At 53.2% G+C, this 23,038-nt stretch overlaps 2 pseudogenes; both read left to right on the top strand.

Moving 5' to 3' along the window:
• Positions 1 to 12,590: 12,590 nt before the first annotated feature.
• On the top strand, positions 12,591 to 14,143 carry LOC146813635 (18S ribosomal RNA; annotated as a pseudogene).
• A 2,049-nt stretch (positions 14,144 to 16,192) lies between these two features.
• Positions 16,193 to 17,142, top strand: LOC146813636 (28S ribosomal RNA; annotated as a pseudogene; the record flags this gene model as incomplete).
• Between the last annotated feature and the right edge of the window lie 5,896 nt (positions 17,143 to 23,038).

Raw genomic sequence — 23,038 nt, forward strand, 5'->3', positions numbered from 1 at the left:
CCCTGGCAACTAATCGGTCCGGAGGCGTGAAGGATCTGCTGGTCCCCTACACACCCTCTAGAACTCTCCGGTCGTCCAACAAGTTCTTGCTTTTAGTGCCCAGGATACGCAAAGCTAAGTGGGGAGGTAGAGCCTTTTCAACTCTTGCTCCCAAGCAGTGGAACTCCTTGCCCTTGGAGATAAGATCTCTCCCCTCGGCGCTGGCTTTTAGGAAGGCCCTTAAGACATGGCTTTTCGCCAAGGCCTACGCTTAGACATGATCTGCCTTACTATTGAACTGTTTTGGTTAGGCGCCTTGATGCCTCCGGGCTAAGTAGCGCGTTTATAAGTTTCCTTTCATTCATTCATTCATTCACACAGGCAGGCCAGCCAGCCCGGTACACGCGTGTTGTGCAAAGTGCGAACTGGTGATGAAGGCTCCATAATCCAGACGAGAGCCGAGGATTAACCAAGTGGTGTGGTGGTGGTAAACCAACACTCCCTCACTGTGCTGTCACACTATTGTGTCAAACACTAGAGACTCATTGAGTCTCTCTCAGTGCCGAGTTCGACCTCATGTGTGACAGTGTGATTGAGACAACAGAGTCCACTCCGGACCACTGCTTTGCCTGGGGGGTGGGGGGGAGCACTCAGACCGGGACTCTCACTCACCAAGCTCTTGTTTGGCCTCCTTCAGCCGCGGGATCAATGCGGATTGCGGCTGCGGCCGGTCTGATTACAGCCTTAGCCAGCGCGCAAGGCACAACTTGAAACTAAAGCCTTAGCCTGACCTGTGATTTTCCTACCAGGCAGCCGCAGGGCCCAGGCCCATCGAGGTGCACTGCGCAGCAGCGCAGGCAGCAAGTATAGCCTAGGCTATGAGCCTGCCAGAGCTGACTGACGGTCCCGACTGAGGGCAAGCTGAGGGTGCTGGACGACAGGTGAGGTGGTGTGGTGACTGGACAGGGCACCAGGCCAAACAGACCACAGAGAGGTCGAGGTCCGGAGAAAGTCTCCCTGCTGTCGCCCAATTGTGCGGGAAATAGCCCAATCTGGCAACATTGCTACAGAGGCGAGGGAGCACACAACACTGAAGAGGGACTGCTCTGCGAGCACCGGCAGGCGGTCATCTTACCACTACAGTTAGGTAATACAGAGTAGGGCTGGGCGGAATAAAAAATTTGCGAACATTCTTGACAAGAATTTTCAATTCTATTAAGGACAACAGAGGCAAGGATTATGCTTCTCATTTTCCTTGCTTTATTACAGCAGCCAATAAAAAAAGATCTTTTTTTATTCAACATATTGTAGTAAACCACAAATCCCATGAGCACCTTGTACTCCATAACCATAGAGACTGATCCCATATAATGTTTAACCGAGGCACACACGTCCTCTTTCTTTGCGAAACTGCAACAGGTAAGTCCAACATTGTCCACTTAGCACTTTCTTGCACGCAGACCGTGATGAAACACTTTAGAAGGACCAAAGATCCCGAAGACCAACAGTAAATCTTGAGATGCTTCTGTTCGATAACTCTGAAGAGGATACACCACCTTCGTGGAAAAGGATCACTCTCCGAGATAGACCAAAGCCAACATGAGCGAACCTCACTTGCCATTTGAATCTGAAACAAAAGAAGAAAAAACCCGTAATAACGGTCACCCCGAACTATGTGCCAACAGCAAATCATGCAATAGGGGGGGGGGGAAATAACCAACATAATGTCATTAGAGCGTAAAACATACATTAATCGTACTTTGACATTTATGAGTCACATAAGTAAAACCATAACTGCTGGGTGGGATAATCCTCGCCTCCGTTGTCCTTAATAGAATTGAAAATTCTTGTCACGAATGTTCGCAAATTTGTAATTCTATGTCAGGACCGGAGGCTCCGATTATGCTTGTTTAAAGCTGAGCCACCACCACTGATGCAACATCCACAATCGGTTTGTAATAGAAAGATTTGAATGTAGATTCCGTTGACCAGTCAACGGTATTCATGATGTCAGAGAGGCTTACTCCCAATGAAAAGGATTTAGAGGCCATTGCGCCTCGAACAGAAGGGGCACTAAATTTAGATATATCAATGCCTGCCTCATTCATGAGCCAACGCACCCATCTTGCTAAGGTGGCTGAAGCCACTGGCCTGAAAGGCTTTTGCAATGCAATAAACAGTTGACCTTGCATATCAGAACAAAATTCAGAGTTACTTACCTCGTACGCTTTTAGGCATTGCACCACACATAACTTGGGGTTCTCTGGAAACATTGGATAAGACATCAAGGTAGAGTTACACTTGGTGTGTCTAGAAATATTAAAAGTGACCCCTTCCGGGGAGAATCGACGATCAACCAGGTCTAAAGCTCTGATGTCAGAAACTCTTTTGCAAGAGACTAGACATAAAAGCATAGCTGACTTGGCTGAAAGCTGCTTACGCGATAGATACTTGTTCGCCGGCCAAGTTTCTAAGAACCGGAGAACTACTGACACATCCCACAGGAATTAATATTTTGGACATGGTGGTTTGACCATCCTAATACCTCTTAAGTAATTTACAAACCAAGGGCTGCTCCCCCACAGGCTTGCCCTCAAGCTGAGCATGCCCTGCCGAAATCGCTGACCGAAAGTTATTGACTGTCCTATACACAGAGCCCGAGGAAGCGAAAGAGGCTAGGAAATTCATGACCATGGAGACATCTGCTGTAGTGGGATCGATATCCCGTCGAACACACCAGCTACACCATTTGTTCCATGCTGACGAATACAGCTTGTGGGTATTAGATGACCATGCTTGTTTGATGAATTCAGCAGCGTCTGCCAAAAGGCCAGGGACGCCCCATCTGTCCCGGAAACTCGCCACGCCACTAGTGGCAGCTGACCTGCATCTATTAGAGGGTGAGGGGTCTTGTGAGGATCCAGCAACAGATTCCATCTCTGAGGGAGGAGGACCGGTACAGCACAAGACATTCCCAACACCATCGGAAACCATGCCTGTGCTCTCCACAAAGGTGTTACTAACACCAGTTCCGCCCGTTGTCGCCTGGTTTGGGCCAGGACCCTGGTGATCATGACAAAAGGCGGGAACGCATAACAAAGGACTTGGGGCCATGTCTGGAGAAACGCATCCGAGGCCAGAGCCTCCGGGTCCGGGCGCCAGCTGTAGAACTCTGAAAGCTGTTTGTTCAGACGTGACGCAAATAGATCCAACTGACAAGAACCCCAGAGGAGGTTCAGCATCTGGAAAACTCAAGGGTGTAACCGCCAGTCGCTGTAATCCCGTAGGTAACGGGAGTGCCTATCGGCCAACTCGTTCTTGCGCCCCAGGAGATACTCCGCCACTACCGACAGTCTGTGTTGCAGACAGTAGTGCCAAAAATCCTTGGCAATTTCCGCTAGAATACGGGACCTCGTACCTCCCAGCTTGTTCACTTATCGAACCACCGATACGTTGTCCATCCGCAACAGGATGCAACAGTCTGTCTTCTGTGGAGAAAGACTGCGGATGGCGAACGACCCTGCCAGCAACTCCAGGCAATTGATATGGAGAGAGAGCTCCTCCGAAGACCAGCGGACCCCTGTCGAGATTGGACCGCAGCGAGCCCCCCAGCCCCAACGGCTGGCGTCCGATTCGATCACCACCTCGGGTTTCGAGCCGAAGATGGCTCTCCCATTCCATGACTCCATGTGATCTAACCACCATAACATCTCCTACCTCGCGTCCTCTGAAAGAGGAATCTGTTCGGCATAACCGAGGCCTTTGCGGAGATGCTGGATCTTCAAGCGTTTCAGCGCGCGGTAGTGAAGGGGGCCTGGGAAGATTGCCTGAATCGAAGAGGCCAGTAACCCCACTACTCGGGCAATGGACCTCAAGGTCACAATCTGCCTGCTCTCAATCGATTTCAACTCTCTCTTGATTGCTCTGATCTTGTATGAGGGCAGGAGAAGCTGGCAGCTACGGGAATCCACTTGAAACTCTTGAAACTCTATGGATTGCGTAGGGGTCAGGACTGATTTCTGGGAATTCACAAATCCCAGGCTCTGAAGAAGAAGAATGGACCACTCCAGATGCGTGACTGCCAGTTGAGAGGACTGTGCCATGAGAATGATGTCGTCTAGATAGACGATCAGTCGCACCCCTCGCGCGCGCTGGGATTCTATTACTGGGCGAAGGAGTTTCGTGAAGCACCAGGGTGCTGACGAAAGTCCGAAGGGAAGGACCGTATATTCGTAATACACGCCTTGCCAGAGAAACTGGAGGAAACGCCGATGCGGGGCGTAGATGGAACGGATAAATACGCGTCTTTCAGGTCCAACCGGACCATCCAGTCCACTTCTTGTAGAAGATCACATAGCAGGTGGACGCCTTCCATTTTGAAATGGCGGTAGACGATCCACCCATTGAACTCCTTGAGATTCAGGACCAACCTGGACCCGCCCCCTTTCTTCTCGACCAGGAATACATTGCTGAGGAAACCCTGAGGGTGACATTGAGTGACCGTGATCGCCCCTTTTTGCAGGAGGGCATTTATCTCTTCTGAGATAAAAGTCTTATCTAGTTGGGAAAAACTAGCTAGTTGGGAGCGGGGCGGAGTGTTTGGGAGGGAGTCTCGTGCATCTCCAGCTTGTATCCCTGCACCGTCTCCAAGACCCAAGGATCTTGCGAGAGGGCGCACCATTGTTGTTGAAATAACTGAAAACGACCCCCCAATACCACTTCTGAACATGGAATGATTCTCATCTGTAGATCCTGCATCCTGATGATTTCCACGGTTGCCCCCGAAACGTCCCCTGCGGAACCGATTTCTGGCCCTTCGTGAAGGGTAGAAGTTTGGGTTGCCGGCGGAGTTATCGTGGTAACCACCTTTGTGGTGATGCTGGCCACGTGGGCGCCTTGGTTGTTTCCTCGGCCGAACGACCACCCTCGACTTTGTCCGGCCCTGGTGAAAACCGGTTTGAAGGCTCAACGAAGAGACTCCTGAGCCTTGTCCAGGCCACTAAAAGTGGCTACAAATTTGGTTAAGGCTGGCAGAAGAGGAGACCTTAGGCCACAGGACCTGCCTCTGATGAGAATAGTTCAGCCAATTTAGGGTCCAGCTTGAGGAGAATTGACCTCCTCCTCTCGCTGGACATGGCGCAATTGGCGTTGCCTAACAGGCACACCGCCCTTTGCGCCCAACCAATGAGGGCATCCGGGCTTATCGGTGTTCCGGATTCCTTAGCCTGGTATCCCATCTCCACGATTTTTGTTAGAGGCCCTGAGAGATCTAGTAACTTATCTTGGCATGACCGCCAAGCGCGGTCTATGCCTTTTTTAGGGTCCTTTGCGTATTTTTTGAGGTACGTGAGCATCGTCGGATCCACCTCAGGTGTTTCTGCGACTCGCGCCGCCAGATCCAGTCTGGGACACTCCGACCGCAGCCGGGCCCTGACGTCTTTATTAAAAGGTTGGCGGAGGTGGGACTGGACGTAGTCCGCCACTTCCTACGGCGGGAGCCACGCCGTAGAGTTGGGGTGGACATTGTCCGTTGGCTCAAAGGTCAACACCTTGGGTTATGACGGTTCAGTATGATGCTCCTTCCTGAGCCTCTTCGCCGGCTTAGGGCTCACTTCCTCACCGATTCCGTATCAGTGTTGGGAGAGGGTGAGGTGTCACCTTGATCGCTGTTGTAGACTCCGATGGGTCTGCTCTTGAGACATACGCATGATCATTGGCGAAAGCCTTGGAGAGTCTTGCAAAATCCTCAGCGTGAGGGTTGGCCGCTTTGGCCTCTTTAGCCTTCTTTCGCCCGGACGAGGCCGGGATCCATCCTTGCTGAATGGCATACTTATTTAGGTGCCGCTTAAGGGGAGCAATAGCCCGCACCAGGGCAGAATTCAGAGACTGCTGCACACCAGCATCCAGGGCCTCCACAAGGTCCTGTTCGAAGGAGCCAGACGGCTCTTTATGGTAATCATCATCCTCATAGCAGTAATCCGTCATGGTAGGGTGGATGATACCAGTTAATTGCTTTAAATATTACTGAGGCGTAAAGGGAGAGAGGCACAACCCCAGGCAAGCCAGGCTATACAGCCAAACAAATGAATTCAGGAGTGAAGGGAGGGCCTGCCTGTATCAAAACCTCTCTAGGCAGTGCCTATGCAGAGCTATACAGCCCGCAGCACCAACAAGCTTTGGGCATCACCGGGTCACAAATGTACGGGCTTTAGGATTCAAAAATGCTTGTTTCCCGCTCTAATCGGTATTGAAACGATCGCGGTGAAAGATTTGAAAGTAAAGATGGCCGCCGCGCATGCGCGGTGTCGGCCGCCCGTCAGCAATAGAAACAGGACCTAGCGTGATCCTAACGCGCGGTCCTTGAAATCCCAAACTCCCGCTCCACTTAGTCAAAGACGCGGGCGACTCGCGCCCGGTCGGGGAGGTTGACGCGCTCCCTCCCGATCGCGCCCTCGAACGGAGGCGGCACTGCAGGGGAAGCGGACGAGCGGGTTCGGAGCTGCGACTACCACAAGCTTCAGGTACGCATCAGCAGCAAGCTCGCAAGAGCGCTAACGCGCGATCCCATGCCCACCATCAAACGCACAACACAGCAGGACAACGATAGTAATACACCATCAGCGAGCATCTAACATACGCATAAATGTGCTAAATACAACGCGGTGTCCCGCAACCCATACACCATTAGAGCAGACAAAAGTAGTAAGGGAGAGGCACTTAACTGGCTGCGGAGCAGCAAAGAAAGAGGACGTGTGTGCCTCGGTTGGACATTATATGGGATCAGTCTCTATGGTTATGGAGTACAAGGTGCTCATGGGATTTGTGGTTTACCATAATATGTTGAATAAAAAAGATTGTTTTTTATTGGCTACCGTAATAAAGCAAGGAAAATGAGAAGCATAATCGGAGCCTCCGGTCCGGACATAGAATTGGCGTAAGGCCTCTACGCGTAATTACGGAAAAAATGTGTGGAAAACGAGCGCACGTCCCGAGGGTCCGTGTGCCCAGGAAAGGAGTCCCTCGTGTCCGGGCAGGCTCCCCGATCTCCCTGGCCTGGCTGGGTTGAGAAGCAGGGACCGGCCTTGGGGCCTGGGTTTCGGCCAGGGCCTGGGGTGTGGGAGCCCCCATCCTGCGGCCTGCCAAATGTCCATCTGCCCGGGACAAGGGTCCCTGGTGCAGAGCCTCGGAGAACTGCACGGGCAGGTGGGAGCCCTACCGCTATTGCTCGGGGTGGGCAGATGGGTGTCCTTTCGGTCCCGACCATCTGGTTGCACCTTTCCCCTCGGCCATTTGGTCGCACACAATGCTTTCCAATGGGGCTGCCCTGGAAGTCCCGATGGGGGCTCATTTGCCTCTCGGATCCCAGCCAGGGCTCCAGGAGGTCGGGCCTAGGGTCCCCTGAGTCTAGCTGTGCGCACAGGTTCCCAGACAGGGGAGTAGCCTTCCTCTGGATTAGTAGGAGCAGGGTATGCCGCAACACCCCTCCCTGGCTGGCGGTTCTTTGCTGGGGACCAGATGAGCTATCCTCTCCGTCCGGGGGCTCCCTCCTCCGGCCGATGGCGTGGCAAAGTTCCTGGGACGGGCTCCATGGATCCCTGTCAGTCCTCCCCCAGGCGTCCGGGCCCGAGAGCTCCGGTGGCCCTCCCCGTGCCTGAGGCCCAGCCGGGGTCCCCGGGACGCAGAGCCACCGAGCCCTGCGTGGGCAGGCGGGAGCCCTACCGCGAAAGCTCGGGCGGGCAGATGGGAGTCCTTTCGGTCCCGGCCATCTGGTCGCACCTTTCCCCTCGGCCATCTGCTTGCACACAATGCTTTCCAATAGGGCGACCAGATGGCCGGGCTGCCCCGGAAGTCCCGATTAGGTCTCATTTGTTTTTGGATCCCAGCCAGGGCTCCAGGAGGTCGGGCACGTTCGTGCCCAGGGTCCCCTGAGTCTTGCGGTGCGCACAGGTTCCCAGAAAGAGGGGTAGCTTTTCCTCCGGATTAGTAGGGGTAGGGTATGCCGGAACACCCCTCCCGGGCTGGCGGTTCTCTGCCGGGCACCAGATGGGCTATACCCGGACAACACCTCCACTTCGTCCGGGGGCTCCCTCCTCCAGCCCATGGCGTGGCAAGGTTCCTGGGATGGGCTCCTGGGTCCCTGGCAGTCCCCCCCGGGCATCCGGGCCCAAGAGCTTCGGTGGTCCTCCCCATGCCTGAGGCCCAGCCGGGGTCCCCGGGCCGCGGAGCCCCCGAGCCCTGCGTGGGAGTCCTTTCAGTCCTGGCAATCTGGTCGCACCTTGCCCCTTGGCCACATGGTCGCACGCAATGCTTTCCAATGGGGCGACCAGATGGCTGGGCTGCCCCGGAAGTCCAGATGAGGGCTCATTTGCCTCCCGGATCCCAGCGAGGGCTGCAGGAGGTCGGGCACGTTCGCGCCCAGGGTCTCTGCCGGGGACCAGATGGGCTATGCCCAGACAAAACCTCCCCTCCGTCCGGAGGCTCCCTCCTACGGCCCACGGCATGGCAAAGTGCCCAGGATGGGCTCCATGGGTCCCGGGCAGTCCTTCTCCGGGCGTCCGGGCCTGAGAGCTCCAGCGGTCCTCCCCGTGCCTGAGGCCCAGCCAGGGTCCCCGAGCCCCCCCCGGGAACCGGAGACCCCGAGCCCTGAGTGGGCGGACGGGAGACCTACCGCGAAGGCTCGGGGCGGGCAGATGGGAGTCCTTTCAGTCCCGGCCATCTGGTTGCTCCTTTCCCCTCGGCCATCTGGTTGCACGCAATGCTTTTCAATGGGGCGACCAGATGGCCGGGCTGCCCCGGAAGTCCCGATGAGGGCTCGTTTGCCTCCTGGATCCCAGCCAGGGCTCCAGGAGGTCGGGCACGTTGGCACCCAGGGTCCCCTGAGTCTCGCGGTGAGCACGGATTCCCAGAAAGAGGGGTAGCTTTCCTCTGGATTAGTAGGGGTAGGGTATGCCGGAACACCCCTCCCGGGCTGGCGGTTCTTTGCCGGGGACCAGATGGGCTATGCCCGGACAACACCTCCCCTCCGTCCGGGGGCTTCCTCCTCTGGCCCACGGCGTGGCAAAGTGCCAGGGACGGACTCCATGGGTCCCGGGCAGTCTTTGCTGGGCGTCTGGGCCCGAGAGCTCCGGTGGTCCTCTCCGTGCCTGAAGCCCAGCCAGGGTCCCTGTGAGAAGTTGGCCTGGTATATGCTGTCCACTAATTAAAATGGGCACCCTGTACCAGTCCAAACAACCCCTTATGGTGATAGGTTAAAGACAACCTTAATTGAAAGCTATCCTAGTGGTAGCTATGGAGAGCAGCCTTCAGGCTAAGTCTTGAAGGAATGTAAAGCAGCTTGTTTTACCAGTCTATAATTTCTTGACTAACCAAATGAAAGGACAACCAAACCAGGTATATATTCAAAATATATGTATGAAGATGAAACAATTTAAAATAAAGTGGTATAAGAACCACGACTGAACTAAACACAAGGCCTAGAGCCTCTAGAAGCGTTTGGGCCCCAAGGAACCACCCAAGGTAGTGACGTAGGGGAACCACGGGGGACGCGTGCGGTGTTAGTACACAGGCGCGAATCGCCGTTGACTTCTATGGGGAAAGTCGCGGTTGGAAAATTACAAGTTAAGGGCACTTAGAGGATGACTACAAGCGAACCCTTTTGGACTTAGAGGTGTCTAGGACCAACACCCATGGGAGCACTGGAGTACTCGTGTTACCCCACCCAGGGAAGCCGGGTGCATAGGTGTCTTTTGGTGTCGGGTCGCGGCGTCATTTTCAATGGAAGCTGGCAAAGAAGTGCTGCTGCCGTGAAGAGGAGAAGTGTCCGAAGAGATCCAAGCCTGGATTGAGGATGGAAGGAACCTGAAAGCAGAGGGGACAGAGTCTGGGTCACTTACCAGTGACCAGGGGCACGATAGTCCAATCCCCACAGATGTCGGGTGCTTCAGGTGAGTTGACGGGTGTCTTGACTCTTTAGCCACAGGGTCCAAGAGGCGTCGACGATGACTAGGAGCTGGATTCGAGCTGTCCCACGAAGTCTGTCGAGTGCTGCAGTGTCGGCGACCAGAATGGATTCAACAAGCCTTGGCAACGGCAAGTCAAGTGGAAATAGAAAAAAGACATCGGTGCAGACCAGCAAGGTCTGGGGGACTCACCCAGCAAGGGTAAGTCAGGGCACGTCTGGAGCAACCAGGAAAGCCCAAGCAAAAAAGGAGTTGCCTTCGTGGGGATCCACTAGCCAACGGGCTTGCGATCGCGAAGGAGCCTCGAGCAGTCCCACTGGAAACTGGAGTGGAGGCCAGAGATCTTCAGTGCAGTAGGTGCCCAAGGCTGGGGCTACTCGGAGCCCAAAGCACAACTTCGAGGAGGACCAGGAAGATGGTGTACCGGCAAAAGTTCACCGTGTCTAGGGGTCACATTTCCACATCACCCACGATAGCCATGGGCCTCAGCTTTGCTGTGGACTCAGGGTAGCCTCAGGGAAGTCTGGAAATCCACCTCTGGTGATTCAAAGACTTCGGCGTCCGGCGGGAGCTTCAGAGTTGCAGACCGGACAGTTGCTTCTTTGGTGCCTGCCAAGCAGGGGTGTCACTCCTTGACCCCAAGGGAGATTTCTCCCGTCTTCTAGTTGAAATAGAAAGTCGAAGGTCCAGGATATATGTTGCAGAGTTTCATCCAGGGTAATCTTAAGTCTCAAGGACTGGGTTCATATACTTATACTAAGATAGGGGGTTGGACATACTCTGGGGACCCACCTATGGGAGGGTTTGGGCCAGAGCAGGGGCAGGTAGCCCCTGCAACCGGTTTGAACTGGACTATGCACAGGGACACCAAGTGTGCCCCCAGTGAAGGACTTCAAAGCACCAGAGAGTGCTCCCGCCCAGCCCCAATACACATCTGCCTGTCTGGGGAGGTGGTTACACCTCCCTGTGACAGGAAATCTATTGTTCAGGCCTCCCCTGCCGGAGTTTCGGTCAGCAGCAGGAGGCCAGACCCGTGTCTGTGGCAGTGGCATCCATTTTGTGATACCAGTGCTGTAGAAAGTCTTTACCGGTCATACCAGTGTGTACATGTCTCTCCCTCTAGAAGTGTGGAATACTACCCCCGCCGCCAGAACTGGCGCGGGGGGGGTAGTATTCCAAAGTGTTTGATACCAAACACAGCATGTTTCTGTGCAGCCAGTCCAAAGTTAGCATTTACCGTGAGGTTATAATGCACTTAAGAGTATATGGTCAGGCTGCACCACAAACAGCATCAGAGGAGGTACTCCGAATGCTGCAGAGGGGATCTGCTCATGCAGGGGCACCCTCTCACATAAAAACCAAGCACTCTGCCTTCAGGAGTGACTTATAGGTTTTATATGTGTGTGCAATGGTAGTGATATAGTTAGCCTATACTACAGTAAGGGGTTCATGCACCACCTTACCCAGGCTGCAGTAGCAGACCTGTGGTGTCATTTTGAAGTGCTTCCCAGGGGTGGCATAATACATGCTTCAGCCCCTGGTAGGCCTCTGAGGTACCTATGCCCTGGGTGCATAGTATACCATATACTAGGGACTTATAATGCACTCCAGAATACAATTAGAAATGTACCTAATGTACATGGAAACCATTTTAGAGAGGAAGCAGCTAGGCTGGGGTCCTGATTAGCAGGGCCACAGCGAGACTAAGGTCGAAAAACAGTGAAACACCAGCAAAAAGTGGGGGTACTCATGTGAAGCAGAGCCCCCGAACCCTGCGTGGGCAGGCGGGAGCCCTACCGCGAAGACTCGGGGCGGGCAGATGGGAGTCCTTTCGGTCCCAGCCATCTTGTCGCACCTTTCCCCTCGGCCATTTGGTCGCACGCAATGCTTTCCAATGGGGCGACCAGATTGCCTGGAAGTCCCGATGAGGGATCATTTGCCTCCCTGATCCCAGCGAGGGCTCCAGGAGGTCGGGTACATTCGCACCTTTGATCCCCTCTGTCACCTCGTGTGCACGGATTACAAGAAAGGGGGGTCATTTTCCTCCGGATTACTAGGGAGAGGGTCAGTCAGACCTCTCGGTCCGTTTTAGGGATGGACTGCTTGGCCATCCTTGGCTGTTGTTTCAAGCAAGGAGCTTCCTCCCCACATCGACCGTCTGACTCGAGGGCCTGCTGCCTGGCGGGAGGCCGTTCACCCTACCCAGCAGAGCGAAGGCCGAGTGGCCACGGCAGCTCGTGCCCCCAGTGGTCTGACCCGAGCGGAAGGGGTCGGGTGGCGCCAGGCCCTCGGATGCTGCTGCCCAGCAGGTTCGTGGGCCCCGTGTGCCACGCTGTCACTCCTCTCCGTCCTGCACATTTCCATAGCAGCTCAGAACGACCATTTCGAGGGGTGCCACTGCTGCCAGGCTCCGGTACCCCTGTGTCTCGCTCAGGCTGCGCCTCGGCTCGCCTCTCCCTTCCGGGGAAGATGGCTGGGACTGCCGGTACCCATGTGACTGCACCTCTCCACCCCTTCAGCGAGCCCTCTCGCTCAGGCGGGTGGGCTCCTTCTCCCAGCAGGCTCCCAAGAGGGAGGTGTGCGCGAAGGTTGTCCGGTCGGGGAGATAGGCACGCGGCCCCCCGAACCCACCCCGTCAGCAGGTGCGGCTACCTGGTCGATCCTGCCAGAAGAATATGCTTGTCTCAAAGATTAAGCCATGCACATGTAAGTACACACGGCCGGTACAGTGAAACTGCGAATGGCTCATTAAATCAGTTATGGTTCCTTTGATCGCTCCATCTGTTACTTGGATAACTGTGGTAATTCTAGAGCTAATACATGTCGACGAGCGCTGACCTCCCGGGATGCGTGCATTTATCAGACCAAGACCAATCCGGGCTCGCCCGGCTGCTTTGGTGACTCTAGATAACCTCGGGCCGATCGCAAGTCCCCGTGATGGCGACGATACATTCGGATGTCTGTCCTATCAACTTTCGATGGTACTTTCTGTGCCTACTATGGTGACCACGGGTAACGGGGAATCAGGGTTCGATTCCGAAGAGGGAACCTGAGAAACGGCTACCACATCCAAGGAAGGCAGCAGGCGCGCAAATTACCCACTCCCGACTCGGGGAGGTGGTGACGAAAAATAGCAATACAGGACTTTTTCGAGGCCCTGTAATTGGAATGAGTACACTTTAAATCCTTTAACGAGGATCAATTGAAGGGCAAGTCTGGTGCTAGCAGCCGCGGTAATTCCAGCTCCAATAGCATATATTAAAGTTGCTGCAGTTAAAAAGCTTGTAGTTGGATCTTGAGATCGAGCTGGCGGTCCGCCGCGAGGCGAGCTACCGCATGTCCCAGCCCCTGCCTCTCGGCGCCCCCTTGATGCTCTTGACTGAGTGTCCTTCGGTCCGAAGCGTTTACTTTGAGAAAATTAGAGTGTTCAAAGCAGGCCGGTCGCCTGAATACTTCAGCTAGGAATAATGGAATAGGACTCCGGTTCTATTTTGTTGGTTTTCGGAACTGGGGCCATGATTAAGAGGGACGGCTGGGGGCATTCGTATTGTGCCGCTAGAGGTAAAATTCTTAGACCGGCGCAAGACGAACCAAAGCGAAAGCATTTGCCAAGAATGTTTTCATTCATCAAGAACGAAAGTCGGAGGTTCGAAGATGATCAGATACCGTCTTAGTTCCGACCATAAACGATGCCGACTAGCGATCTGACGGTGTTATTCCCATTACCCGCCGAGCAGCTTCCGGGAAACCAAAGTCTTTGGGTTCCGGGGGAGTATGGTTGCAAAGCTGAAACTTAAAGGAATTGACGGAAGGGCACCACCAGGAGTGGAGCATGTGGCTTAATTTGACTCAACACGGGAAACCTCACCCGGCCCGGACACGGAAAGGATTGACAGATTGATAGCTCTTTCTCGATTCTGTGGGTGGTGGTGCATGGCCGTTTTTAATTGGTGGAACGATTTGTCTGGTTAATTCCGATAACGAATGAGACTCCTCCATGTTAACTAGTTACGCGACCCCCAGCGGTTTGCGTCCAACTTCTTAGAGGGACAAGTGGCGTTCAGCCACACGAGATCGAGCAATAACAGGTCTGTGATGCCCTTAAATGTCCGGGGCTGCACGCGCGCTACACAATTAATGAGGTTCTTGTTGACTGGGCTCAAAAACTCGACAATCTACCACTTAAGCCCACACAGAAAATAGATATATGGTGTCAATATTTGATCCCTAAACTGTCATTTAAACTGGAAATTACAGGAACAGAAGCTAAAACTTTAAACATTCTGGATCAAACAATTAAAAAGTATGTCAAACATTTTCTACACCTACCTGCATACACATGTGATGGTCTCCTGTATTCGAAAAGATTCTTTGGGGGCCTCAGTATACCAAAGTTATGTACGACAATTGGTCTGAACAAAGTTAATAACTTATTATATCTCATGGAAGCTCCAGATCTGTACATAACTCATTCATTCATGTATGCATGAGAAGTAATCAATGAAAAAATTGATAGCATCATCAAAACACACAAACTCAACATTTTAGACAGTAGATTTCTGAGTCATGAAATAAATTTGGTAGCAACATATGATTGGAGGAAAGAGGAATTTGAGAAATGGGCAAATCTCCCTGTCCAAGGTGATGGTATAAAATACTTAGCAAGTAATCCAGCCTCAAATTTTAGGATCAGCAAACATAATAAAATAAAAGAAAATCAATACATAGCTGTGCTGATGTTGAGAGCAAATGTTCTATATACTAGAGAAACCATCACTAGGGGAAGAAATCGTACATTTGCAACTTGTAGATACTGCAAAGATGGTGCGAAACAATTTCACATATTTTAGGTGCATGTCCTAAAACCAAGGACATAAGGATAACAAGCATTGGCATAGCCAATAGGTCTCGCCTTTGGGACCTTATAAATGTTTAGCCATGCAACAGTTGCATAACTAAATACTTATATTTATAAGGTCCCAAAAGTGAGACCTATTGGCTATGCCAAGCGGCCTTGCGGCCGCGAAAGTGATCGCGATCAAACATCAAAGCGGCCCGCGCACATGCACTGTAGCTCTATGCTGGCCTGGGAGCACTTTTTGGAGCCCTCTCAACAAGTCTCAACAAACCAGCGCATGCGCTGGGTCAGGCGAGACCTAAAAAGGCATAACAAAGTGTTGGAATTGCTAATTGATAGAGCAAAAAGGTGTGGGTGGATGACATACAGGGAACCTCATGTCTAAAATAGTCAAGGTGAACTAAGAAAACCAGATGTAGTGTTCACCAAAAATGGTACTGCTGTTGTGGTTGATGTTTCAATTCGGTATGAAAACTCACAGAACTCCCTTGAATTAGCGTATGAGAGTAAAGTTAAATACTATCAGGATCTATCACAGCAAATCAAAGATCTTACCAACTGTAAAACTGTAAAATTTCATGGCTTTATTGTCGGATGTCGGGGTATTAGTCCTCAATGTAATGATGTTGCTCTGGCTGATCTTGGTCTGCAAATGTCGTTCCCATTCAAGAAGAATGTTTGCCTGACTACTTTAATGGACACTCTCAAAATGTGCCAAGTATTCATGGACAATTAAATTTCAAGCCAAACACTGAGACGTACACTATCGTACAGCACACATGTCACTCTTATAAAAAACGTATTATCCTAAATGTTGATTCACTAATATTTACATGTGGTTCAACAGTCACATAATAGTTAATAGTTGACACAAGAATTTATAGATGTGAATTTTTACAGAGATGTATTTTCCAACTAGATGTGCAATTTATAGATGTGTATTTTTATAGTTGTGTGCTTATATTATAAAAATTTAGATACAAATGTGTACATCAAGACTATTGAAACGTCTTGAATAAAAATAGGTCTCAAATAACTACATACACATAGTCACTACATATTGCATTGATTATTGATGTCCTGCTAAACAGGACTGTTCGTAGACAATTTTATATTGTTGGAATAGTACTGGAGGGTGTACTGTCTCTGGCCTATATGTGACCCCAGTTCCAGTGAGGACAGCTTAAAGTGTGGCTGTACTCCGGAGCGAACAAATGTTGTATTGTTGGAAGCAAAACCGATTTGACGCTGATGGGCAGCATAGTAACCCAGAATGAGCCACCGCGAGGTGGTACAGATAGCCAAATGCCTCGTCATCTAATTAGTGACGGGCATGAATAGATGAACGAGATTCCCATTGTCCCTACCTACTATCTAGCGAAACCACAGCCAAGGGACCATTGAGCTTGACTCTAGTCTGGCACTGTGAAGAGACATGAGAGGTGTAGGATAAGTGGGAGGCCCTCGGGCCGCTGGTGAAATATCACTACTCTTATTGTTTTTTCACATACCCGGTGAGGCAGGGGGGTGAGCCACATGGGGCTCTCGCTTCTGGCTCCAAGGGCCCGGTGCCTGCTGGGCGCGACCCGCTCTGGGGACAGTGGCAAGTGGGGAGTTTGACTGGGGATGTACACCTGTCAAACGATAACACAGGTGTCCTAAGGCGAGCTCAGGGAGGACAGAAACCTCCCGTGGAGCAGAAGGGTAAAAGCTCGCTTGATCTCGATTTTCAGTATGAATACAGACCGTGAAAACGGGGCCTCCGATCCTTCTGACTTTTTGGGTTTCAAACAGGAGGTATCAGAAAAGTTACCACAGGGATTGTGGCGGCCAAGCGTTCATAGCGACGTCGCTTTTTGATCCTTCGATGTCGGCTCTTCCTATCATTGTGAAGCAGAATTCACCAAGCGTTGGATTGTTCACCCACTAATAGGGAACGTGAGCTGGGTTTCGACCGTCGTGAGACAGGTTAGTAATCCTGCTCAGTACGAGAGGAACCGCAGGTTCAGACATTTGGTGTATGTGTTTAGCTGAGGAGCCAATGGGGCTGAACGCCTCTAAGTCAGAATCCCCCCTAAACCGTAACAATACCGCAGTGCCGTGGAGCCTCACTTGGCCTGGGATAGCCGGCCTCTCTCGGGGGGCCGGTGCGTAGAGCCGCTCGCTTGGGGACCGGAGAGCGGACGGAAGGGGGCCGCCTCCATCGCCCTTAGTGCACCGCATGTTCGTGGGGCACCCGGTGCTAAATCATTCGTAGACGACCTTATTCTGGGTCAGGGTTTCGTAAGTAGCAGAGTAGCTACCTCGCTGCGATCTATTGAAAGTCACCCTCTGAGCCAAGCTTTTGTCTCGCTGTGCATGGGCGCCCGCAGAAGCCCTCCTCCACCACATCCAGGGGTGTGTCCCTCTGCCGCCGGGCCGGCTGGATGGATGCGGAGGGGGTAACGCGGGCCTGCAGGAGGGCCTCCCCCTCCCGTCCCTGCACCACTAGGGTGCGGGGACGGGGACCACCATCGCTTGTGGGTCGGCAGGGTGACCAGATGGCCTGGGCCGGCCGGGCCTCCCCTTCCCGCTGCTCCCGGGCAAGGCGAGCAGGGAGGCGAGCAGTGGCAGCCCCGGGGAAGGAGCCTCCCGAGCGGCTGCCTTGGAGCGCCTGTCTACCCTCGGCCGGACTGCAAGGGCCATCCCGGGCCATCTGTTCACCTGGCTTCGTGACCAGATGGCCCTGCGGGCCAGCTGACCAGATGGCCCTGCGGGCTGGGTGGCCAGATGGCCGGCCAGGCTAGCTCCAATTTTTGTCCTTCACCAGAGGGCTTAATAGTCAAGTAAAATGGGCTCCCCAGGCAGGCCGGCGGAGAGAGGACATGGCCTGGGCTTAACCCTCCTTGGTTCCAGCCGAGGACCCGGGCACTGGGGACGGGGGTCCACCGGGTCCCAGGGAGGCTCTCCCTGGCCTGGCTAGGGTTCAGAAGCTAGGCCCGGGGCTCGTGCTCTGTCCCAGGGTGCGGAAGCCCCCCGTCCTGCAAGCCAGCCGAGGGTCCAGGCGCTGGGGACGGGGGTCCACTGGGGCCTGGGGAGGCTTTCCCCGGCCTGGCTAGGGTTCGGAGGCTGGGACCAGGCCCAGGGCTCGTGCTCCGTCCCAGGGTCCCAGGATGCGGGAGCCCCCCATCCTGCAAGCCAGCTGAGGATCCAGGCACTGGGGATGGGGGTCCACCAGGGCCCGGGGAGGCTTTCCCCGGCCTGGCTAGGGTTTGGATGCTGGGACTGGGCCCGGGGCTCGTGCTCCATCCCAGGGTCCCAGGGTGCGGGAGCTCCCCTTCCTGCAAGCCAGCCGAGGGTCCGGGCGATGGAGACGGGGCCTACCGGGGCCTGGGGAGGCTCTCCCCGGCCTGGCTGCTTTCAGAAGCAGGGACCGGCCCGGGGAGCGAGGTGGCTGGCTTTAGCCGCTCCGCTGGTGGAGCGGAGTTTTCTGCCCACCCCTAATAGAGAGTCGAGGGAGCAGCCGACAATGAAGAGGGACTGATCCGTTTGCACCGGCAGGAGGCCATCTTACCACTATATAGAGGCGAAGGAGCAGCCGACACTGAAGAGGGACTGATCAGTGAGCATCAGCAGGCGGCCATCTTACCACTATAGAGAGGCAAGAAAGCAGCCGACACTGAAGAAGGACTGATCTGTGAGCACCGGCAGGCGGCCATCTTACCACTAGAGAGGTAGCCTAAAGACTAGAGCGGTTGACCTCGAAGCTGAACACTCTACAATTCTATGTCAGGACAGGAGGCAAGGGGATATGCAGCACTTTCTTCACCTTTATTAACACAGCAGGTTCAACGTTCAAAGGTAAAAGCACCACTACACGAACACTACAACTCCCATGAATCATAAGAGTAACCATGGCGACCATAAGCCAATCATGTAACAGTCCAGTCCATATAACATCAGCCCTTCCTCTTTCTTCACTGGTTCGTGTCAGTTAAGTCACTTTTTAGGTCGAGCCTGAACCAGCGCGCATGCGCTGCCTGCAAGGCTTCTTGTAACTACTCTAAACTACTCCGTGTGGGTCTGACCTCCCCCATGTATAGGATTGGCTTTTGCTTGTCTTACAAGAATGAAAGCACACGAATGGCTAAAGGCGGGCGCTTGTCCTACCTATTTTGTAATGTTGACTCCCACGGCGGCTTGCTCTTGGGAGCGAGCAGCGGCGCGCAGGATGGCAGCTGCATTCCTCGTGGGTCAGGTTACTGTGTACACTCGCATTATCAATTAAACAACTTTCTGGAAGACCTGGTTTCCAATCAGGACAGCGTCGTCAAGGCGCCTGTGCTAAATGTTTGAACCATTAACAGCTGCGTTTAGTTTTAGTCGTTGTTGCTATTAAAGAACGGGTGTGTGGAGCTATGGTTTCATTGCTTTTCTGCAAAATGTTAAAATCTTTTTTTCCGTGCCTCACGAGGTTAGAGCAGGCACATATTTGTGGTTTAAGTGTGCACAAGAAACTTTCTGTTCTGATTTATATTCGTCAAACTACACAACCAATGTTCGGTGCCCAAGTAATTGATGACATGCACATTTTTAAACAGCAACGCCAAATAGTGTCATTGTGAACGGAAAGCAACATTTTTTTATCTCTTGATCAAAAAAAGGTAGTTGTAGGAGAGTAGGATCTGCTTCACCTGGGTACCCCCACTTTTTTCTGGTGTTTCACTGTTTTCCGACCTTAGTCTGGCTATGGCCCTGCTAAACAGGACCCCAGCCTAGCTGCTTCCTCTCTAAAATGGTTTCCATGTACATTAGGTACATATCTAATTGGAGTCTGGAATGCCTTATAAGACCCTAGTATATGGTATACTATGTACCTAGGGCATAGGTACCTCAGAGGCCTACCAGGGGCTGAAGCATGTATTATGCCACCCCTGGGAAGCACTCCAAAATGGCACCGCAGGTCTGCTACTGCAGCCTGGGTAAGGGTGTGATTGCACCCCTTACTGTAGTATAGGCTACCTATATCACTACCGTTGCACACACATATAAGTCACTCCTATGGCAGGCCTTAACAATCCTGAAGGCAGAGTGCTTGGTTTTCATGTGAGAGGGTGCCCCTGCATGAGCAGAGCCCCTCTGCAGTGTTCGGAGTACCTCCTCTGATGCTGTTTGTGGTGCAGCCTGACCATATACTCTTAAGTGCATTATAACCTCGCGGTAAATGCAAACTTTGGGATGGCTGCACGGAAACATGTCGTATTTGGTGTCAAACGCTTTGGAATACTACCCCCTGCCAGTTCTGGCAGCGTGGACAGCATTCCACCCTTCTAGAGGGAGAGACATGTTCACACTGGTCTAACCCGGTAGGACTTTCTACAGCCCTGGCACCACAAAATGGATGCCTCTACCACAGACATGGGTCTGGCCTCCTGCTGCTGACCGAAACTCCAGCAGGGGAGGCAGGGACAATAGGTTTCCTGTCCCAGGGAGGTGTAACCACCTCCCCAGACAGGCAGATGTGTATTGGGGCTGGGCGGGAGCACTCTCTGGTGCTTTGAAGTCCTGCACTGGGGGCACGCTTGGTGTCCCTGTGCATAGTCCAGTTCAAACCGGTTGCATGGGCTACCTGCCCCTGCTCTGGCGCAAAACTGGACAAAGGAAATTAGTGTAACCACCCCTCTTTCCAAACCCTCCCAGAGATGGGTCCCTAGAGTATGTCCAACCCCCAAACTTAGTATAAGTATGGGAACCCTGTCCTTGCGACTTTAGATTACCCTGGACGAAACTCTGCAACATATATCCTGGACCTTCGACGTTCTATCCTGACTAGAAGACTGAAGCAATCTCCCTTGGGGTCAAGGAGTGACTCCCCTGCTTGGCAGGCACCAAAGAAGCAACTGTCCGGTCTGCAATTGCGAAGCTCCCGTTGGACGCTGAAGTCTCTGCATCACCAGAGGTGGATTTCCTGACTTCCCCAAGGCTACCCTGAGTCCACAGCAAAGCTGACGCCCATGGCTATCGTGGGTGATGAGGAACCGTGACCCCTGGGCACCGCGTACTATTGCTGTTACATCGACTTCTTGTGTATTCCTGAAGTTCTGCTTTGGGCTCCGAGTAGCCCCAGCCTTGAGCACTGACTGCATCGAAGATCTCTGGCCTCCACTCCACGAGTGACCTGTGGGCCAGGTTCCAGTGCGACCACCTGAGGCTCCTTCACGATCGCTAGCCCGTTGGCTAGTGGGTCCCCACGAAGGCAACTCCTCTTCTGCTTGGGCTTTCCTGGTTGCTCCAGACGTGCCCCAACTTACCCTCGCTGGGTGAGTCCCTCAGACCTTGCTGGTCTGCACCGACGTCCTTCTTCTCATTTTACGAGACTTGCCGTTGCCAAGGCTTGTCGGGTCCATTCTGGTCGCCGGCACCTCAGCACTCGACAGACTTCGTGGGATAGCTCGAATCCGGCTCATGGACTTCGTCGACGCCTCCTGGACCTCGTGGCTGAAGAGTCAAGACACACGTCAACTCACCTGAAGCACCCTAAATCTGTGGGCATTGGTCCATCCTGCCCTCGGTCACTGGCAAGTGACCCATACTCTGTCCTGTCTGCTTTCAGGTTTCTTCCATCCCAGATCCAGGCTTGGATCTCTTCAGACACTTCTCCTCTTCACGGCAGAAGCAGTTCTTCGCCAGCTTCCATTGTAATCGACGACGCGATCCGACACCAAAAGACACCTATGCACCCGGCTTCCCCGGGTGAGGTAACACGAGTGCTCCGGTGCTCCCATGGGTGCTAGCCCTAGAACTTCCTAAGTCCAAAAGGGTTTGGTCCTGACTCGATTTTAAGTGTCCCTAATCTTTAATTTTCCAACCTCGACATTGCCCATAGAAGATAACGGGAACCCGCGGTTGTGTTTACACACTGCACACGGCCCCCGTGGGTCCCTTGTGTGACTACTTTGGGTGGTTCCTTGGGGTCCCAGCGATTCTACAGGCTCTAGGCCTTGTGTCTAGTTCAGTCGTGGTTCTTATACCATTTTTTTGCTCTGTGGTTTGGTACGCCCCTAGGGCCCAAACGTGTATTTGTGCTAATATTGTTATGTAAATGTAAATGTCAAGGTACTTATAGAGCGCACTGTCACCAGACGGCCACCTTGCGGTGACGCCTTTGCGGTTTCCTGGCGCTGATACTCATACCGCTGTGGAACCCCTCCTGGCTTTCCCTGTGAAGTGTCCACTCCTGGGCACCCCCAGGGTGAAGCCAGGCATCCTTAGCGCTGTTGGGGCCGGTGTGGAGGCTAAGCAAGCTATTGCCCAGAGTTGCAGCGTGGGGCCCGTGATTAGAATAGGCACCGAGGCAAGAATAGACAGGTCCGAGGAAATTGAGCCCGAGCCCCGCCGAGGCGGGAATCGAACCCTGGTCCCTGGCCAGAACTCTGCTTCAGGGTCTGCCGCTCTAACCATTGAGCCACACTCCTCCACCATGGATGTACCCTAAGCCTACCAGGGGCTGCAGCATGTATTATGCCACCCCTGGCTGGCCTCCCATTATGACACAACTGGCTGATCACTCAGCTGGGGCAAGGTTGTGTAATCACCCCTTGCTTAGGTATAGTATTCCTATACCTACCTTATATATAGACACATGGGTAACCTTTCAGTCACTCCTATGGCAGGCCTTAACAATCCTGAAGGCAGAGTGCTTGGTAACATGTGAGATGGTGCTCTAGCATGAGCTGAGCCTGTCTGCAGCTTTCGGAACCATGTCCTTATAGCTGTTCTATGATATCGCCTACCATATACTCTTAAAGTGCCTTATAATCCTTGCGGTTATGGTAACTATGGTTTGGCTTTATCAAAACATGTCGTGTAAGGTGTCTAACACTTTGGAATACTACCCCCACACCATTGCTGGTGATGAGGATAGTATTCCCCCCTGCTAGAGGGAGAAGACATGTTAAAAACCTACTACCCGGTTAAAGTTAACCAGAGCCCCAGCATCACAAAATGGATGCTGCTGCCAAGGACACAAGTCTGACCTCCTGCTGCTGGGAGTCCTTCCAGCGAGGGAGGCCTGGACAATAGGTTTCCTGCCTTGGGAGGTGCTAGCACCACCCTAGACAGGGCTTAGTGTATTGGGGCAGGGAGGGATGAAAGAAACGAGACACTGCCTGGGGCACACAAGGTGTCCCATGCATAGTCCGGTTCAAACCGGTGCCGGGGCACTCCAGCCCCAGTCCTGGCGCGAAACTGGACAAAGGGAAGG

Source organism: Triturus cristatus, chromosome 6 (assembly GCF_964204655.1).
Source record: "Triturus cristatus chromosome 6, aTriCri1.1, whole genome shotgun sequence".
Lineage (NCBI taxonomy): Eukaryota > Metazoa > Chordata > Amphibia > Caudata > Salamandridae > Triturus > Triturus cristatus.